Consider the following 6,000-nt stretch of genomic DNA (forward strand, 5'->3'; position numbering starts at 1 on the left):
TGTTCGTGTCTCACTCACACAAAAGTACATGTTGGTGACCAGCTTTTGTCTTCAACATGGGGCTTCTGAGGCTGCTCAAGTTGTTGCCACCCAAGGAAGTTGGAAGGGGTCAGGCAGTTCAGGGACAAATGTCCCATCTTAACAAGTGAGACAGAAGTTGCACACATCACTTTTGTTCACATTCCACTAGTGTGAACTTCGACAAAATGCACTCCTTTGGGGTGCAAGAAGAGCTGGAAAATACACTCCCCGCCTGGGTACCCACATCGTAACTACAATTCTGTAACTATCGAGGAAGAAGATTTTGGTGGGCAAATGGCAGTTGCCATGGCAGTCTGTCCCTCTGGCCATAATGTACCCACCCTTATTCCCAAATAGAACATAGTCATGCCCCAAGGCGTAACCAGCTGCATCCAGCTTAAAAGTCCAGGATCTCTAGGCAGCTCAGCCCTTTCCAATGCATCTGGATGTGGTTCCTCAGGAGCTACGACTAAAAGACACCCAATAGACAGTTGTGGAGCAAAAACAGGGTAACTGCAATGGAGACTCCCACTGGGAAAAAAAGAGGAATGGAAAACACAGTAATCACGGTTCCATAGAAATGACTGAATCCTGCTAGGCATAAATTGAAAATACTCCTTGCCCTGACAGTGGAGAATGTTTGTGGTTAGTCCTGACTGTCTTTGGTTTGGTCCTCTGTAAATAACTCCCCAGTGCGCAGTTCTTCCTGGCCCTGGCTTTGCCCTCTGGGGGTTTCTCCTTGACCATGGTCATCCAAGGCCATATGTGAAGTAGCGCTGGGAAGCATGCCCTCTTTGGGGGCTGTACAGCTTTGGCAATTTACTTCCTGCTGGTATGAGTTTGGGGCCTGAGACTTGCTTTCAAGCTTGAACAGTTGCAGACTTTTTCAGGCCAGGCTTCTGGTTTTTTTGTTTGTTTGTTTTCTGTTTTGCGGTACGCGGGCCTCTTGCTTTTGTGGCTTTTCCTGTTGCGGAGCACAGGCTCCGGACGCGCAGGCTCAGCGGCCATGGCTCACGGGCCCAGCCGCTCCGCGACATGTGGGATCTTCCCGGACCGGGGCACGAACCCGTGTCCCCTGCACCGGCAGGTGGACTCTCAACCACTGTGCCACCAGGGAAGCCCCTCTCCTGGTTTTTTTTTTTTCCAATAACTTCCATGTCTGACCTGAGCTCTTTTTTCTCTCAGCCTAATGTTGGTTAACTTGAGGTCATCTGAAACCAGGCTACAACCTTGATCTGATCTTTGCCACAGGGCTAGATTCTCTAGTTTACCTGAGAAGTCTTCAAGGACCCTTGAAAATACCTTTGAGTTTGAACACCGAATTGATTGGTTTTTCCAGTCCTGGAAGGCCCCAATTTCTCCTCTGCTGCCTAATCTGGTGGCAATAGCCACCTGTGGCTATTGATCATTAGAAATGTGGCTGTCTGAATTGAGATGTGCTATAAGTGTAAAATACACTCCGGATTTTGAAGAATTAATTTTAAAAAGAGATCAATAGTCTTCATATGGATTATTTGTTCAAATTATAATATTTTTATATGTTGGGTTAAATATTTTATTAAAATTAGTGTTACCTGTTTTTTACATTTTTTAATTTAACTTTTAAATTACATATGTGGCTTGCAAGGTATATCTGAGAGACTGAATACACAAACAATGGCCAGACCATATTTAACAATAGAACCTGTATCCTCTGTCAGTAGAGCAATTGGTTCACAAAGGTCAGGACTTGGTTGATGAGTGCCAACTTTCCTATTTGTTTCCTTCACTCCCCAGAAAACAGGAATGGTTAAGAAATTCCTCCTTGGGAATTCCCTGGCGGTTCAGTGGTTAGGACTCGGCGCTTTCACTGCAGGGACCCAGGTTCGATCCCTGGTCTGGGAACTAAGATCCTGCAAGTCATGGGGGCAAGGCAAAAAACAAACCAAACAAACAAACAAAAAATTCCTGCTCCCTTTTGTATTCTAAGAAAGGGTTAACTGTAAAGGACCACCTTGCTCTTGCACATTCCAAAATAAGACTCACCCCTACCCATCCTCAATGACTCCCTTGTTTTATAAAATCTCAAATTTTACCCCTCTTCTTTAAAAATGTCCTGAATGCGTGTTCTCCCTATTGCAACAGGCTGAATAAAATCACCTCCTTCATTGTCTGAGGCATTTTGTCTTTCACCTATTGTCATCCACTATCCAACCACTAAACTAGAGCCACGTTATTTTCTATTTGTTACGACAGCACACCACTTCTGATAATACTTTTTGTATTATTTAGAGTAATGCTAGCAGCTGTTAAGAAAGAGATCTCGGAATGCAATGTTCCTATAAAAATCCAGGCTGACTTTAGCACAAGGTCATTGTAGTCATCACCATCCCATCCATCAGGAAGGAGCAAAGAACATATCCAGGGCCAAATGTTTAAGAAATTGAAGTGGAAGTTCCAGATGTCACATTCCCTCATGTTTCTTTGGTAAACCTAATCACACAGCCCTACCTAGCATCAAAGAAGGCTGGGAAATGTAGTCCCTAGCCAGGCAACCAACCTCAGCTACACTTCTGTAGCTAGGAAATGCAGTTCTTCCCTGGGAAAACTTTATATAGCCCTGGAAGGAAAGAACAGACTTTTTATCAAAGTCTCAATGAACAGATGAATCCTAAAGAAGAGTTAGGATAATGGTGGTAGAAGATCCTAAGAAGTAGAAGGCAACAAAGGCCAGAGTGGGATAGGAAAAAGGGCTTTGGGAAAGACGTCCAAGAAAATAAAGTATATAAAATAGCTGATGTCTCTAAATATCTAGAGAGGAGATTTGGGCAATTGATGGAAAGTGTGCATTACCCATTCAGCAAATATTTATTGAGCATCTATGATGTCAGACACTGTTCTAGGTGCCGGGGAACAAGGCAGCATACAAATACCAAAATCATTGCTTTAAGGATCTGGTGGAAATTTTAGTGCAGCTGAGGCTGAATTTGTGATAAGTATATAGAAAACAAGCAAATGTTTAAAAAACTTTTACCCCATCCTGAGGCAACTACATTCAATTCTTTCTGTGTTTCTATATTTTTAAATTAACATGATTACATGTCACTTCTGTTCCTTTTTTTCTCCTTTGCATTATGTGTGGACTTCCCAGATGAAAGATGAGGATTTTGCTCTTTTTGGTCTTCTTTGTCCTTATCACATATATGAATCCTATATATCCTCATCCCCCTAGCCTCCTAAAGTTAAGTTATACAGACTGCCCTGGTGGTGCAGTGGATAAGAAGACTCCATGCTCCCAATGCCGGGGGCCCGGGTTTGATCCCTGGTGAGGGAACTAGATCCCAGATGCATGCCACAACTAAGGGTTCGCATGCCACAACTAAGAAGCCTGCCTACCACAACTAAGACCCGGCACAACCAAATAAATAAATTAAAAAATATTTTAAAAAATTATAATGTTGGTTAGGGGCTTCCCTGGTGGCGCAGTGGTTGGGAGTCCGCCTGCCGATGCAGGGGACATGGGTTTGTGCCCCGGTCCGGGAGGAGCCCACATGCCGTGGAGCGGCTAGGCCCGTGAGCCATGGCCGCTGAGCCTGCGCGTCCGGAGCCTGTGCTCCGCAACGGGAGAGGCCACAGCAGTGAGAGGCCTGCGTACCACACACACAAAAAAAATTATAATGTTGGTTAGATTAATATTGATATTGTAACATTATTATGCTATTTAAACACTATTGATAGCCATATCATGCAATAAATTGTGATTCTTTTAATTTTCTATTCAAGTTTTTGTTTTCCTACCTTTAAGGCTTGGAACACTTTTCCCTCACACTTTTCACCTAGCTAACTCTTATTTATCTTTCAAGTCCTAGTGTAAATGTTACATTTTCAAGAAATCCCTGAAGGATTCTTTCCCCACAAGACTCCCTCACTAGAATAGATAGTGCTGTTCATTCCTCTTATAGAACTTCACTTTTTCTTGCCTGGCACCTATCATAGTTGTAAACGAATAGTTATTTAGTAATAAGTCTCTCACTGAACCATACATACCATGAAGGCAGGGATGGTATCTCCCTTTTTCACCCCAGTATTTCCAATGCCTTTGGTAATTACTTGTAGACAGTGTTACGTAACATCCTCCTTAAAAATACGGACTTGGGGTGGGGGCAGAAGTGTGATTACCAGTGGTGGGAAGAGAAAACTTGCCATAGAGAAGTACTCTCATGGACCTTCCCTTGGCCTTTTAAATTTTCATAACTACTTATTAGTAGTGTCAAAACATCTTGCCCCAGGAAAATTAGAGGGTGAAATTATTAACATTATAAAGTAATTACATTTCAGTAGAATCACAGTGTCTCTTTAAGTAAAATCTGAGCAATTGTTTGCTTACAAATCACTGAATACAGAGGTAGAAACCAAAAGCTTAAGTGTTACTAGCCACTGCTGAATTGCTATCCAGCTGAAATTTCATATAAAGTAAATCTGAAATTATCACAATTTAAAAGCAGATGTTCGGGATGTTCCCTGGTGGTCTAGTGGTTAAAAGTCTGTGCTTCCCATGCAGGGGGCAGGGGTTCGATCCCTGGTGGGGGATCTAAGGTCCCACACGCCCTGCCGTGCAGCCAAAAAGTTAAATAAATTAATAAATAAATAAAAGCAGATGTTCATGACATATATTTAATTTGTGTATTACTGGCCACAAAGCTAAAGAGGGGGTTTCTCCGTTCAATACCAGGGACTTGGCAACCCCCTCTGTTCAATGAATGAATGAACAAAGTGGTGGTAATGCCAAAAATTTGAAACAGCTCCCCCAAACTCATCAGAGCCAGATGTACGATATAGTACGCCAGTCATAGTTATCCCTGGGTATTAGTTGCAAGGAGTTGGTTCCAGGACCCCACGGATACCTGCGGATGCTCAAGTCCCTTATATAAAATGGCATAGAACAGTGGCCCTGGGTGACCGGCCCTCTATAACTGCAGTTTCTACATCTGTGGATTCAAACAACCTTGACCCCTGGATACCGGGTGCAGAATGTAATCAGTTCACGGTGACAAATACAAAATAACGCCTTTTGCCCTAAGGAGGGCTTGAGACCTGAGTTCAGGTTCTCCAGCTCCCCACTTTCTAGACTCCATTCAGATCCTTCCGTTAATACGCCGTATTTCAGCTGATAAGACTGGGATTTCTCAGATATATTCCAGGCCTAGGGGCTGTTTCATTACAGAACTTGCATATTTCCCAAATTTCCTCATTCAAAAGTTACTGTTGACTTGATCTTTTGTGTGTGGTGATGCCACCGTCTTCATTTTGAGCGTGTCCTGACACACACGTCCTGTAGGAACCTCGCCAAAGTTCCTCGGCTGTTTCCAGCTTCTAGGCAGACACAGGCCAGGGTATGTTTTCACAGTTATGAACTTGCCTCTCAATCAGGAACTAGTCCCTCCGCAGTGCCTGAGATAACAGAAAGAGAGCTTGGGGTTTTTCAAAGTCCCCCTTATCTAAATGTACACCTTCCTCAGTGGGGTAAAACTTGATCCAGCTGAAGGAAAGTCACTACATAGGGTTTCGGGCAGGGAACCAGAAAAAAGAGTTGCCATCGCCAAAAACAAACAAAAAAACACCAAGAGCACGCCATGAGGTGGGCGGACACCAAAGGCTGCTTTACACGCTAGTTTTGCCCCGCGATAACTTTAAGGTCTCTTTGGGTTTGTGCTTTGGGGCTGTTGCAAAGCCTGTGCAAGGGCTCGCACTATAAATGTATAAACCGGACCCCGGGGGTTTCCCCCTTCGGTCCTGCGGAGTGACACCCAGCAAAACACCTCCCTCGGCCTGCGACGCCGGGCTCCAGATCCTGAGGCCGCGCCTGCCCTTCCTTTCGCCCGTTTCTAAGATGGCGGCCGCTCTGCCGCCGCGGCCCCGCCCCTCCCCGGCCCGCCCCCTCCCCCCAGCAGGCCCGCCCCGCCTCCCCGCCGCGGGACCGCGCAGCGCGCTCCCGCCGCC

This window comes from Delphinus delphis, chromosome 16 (genome assembly GCF_949987515.2).
Source record: "Delphinus delphis chromosome 16, mDelDel1.2, whole genome shotgun sequence".
In the NCBI taxonomy this organism is placed as follows: Eukaryota; Metazoa; Chordata; class Mammalia; order Artiodactyla; family Delphinidae; genus Delphinus; species Delphinus delphis.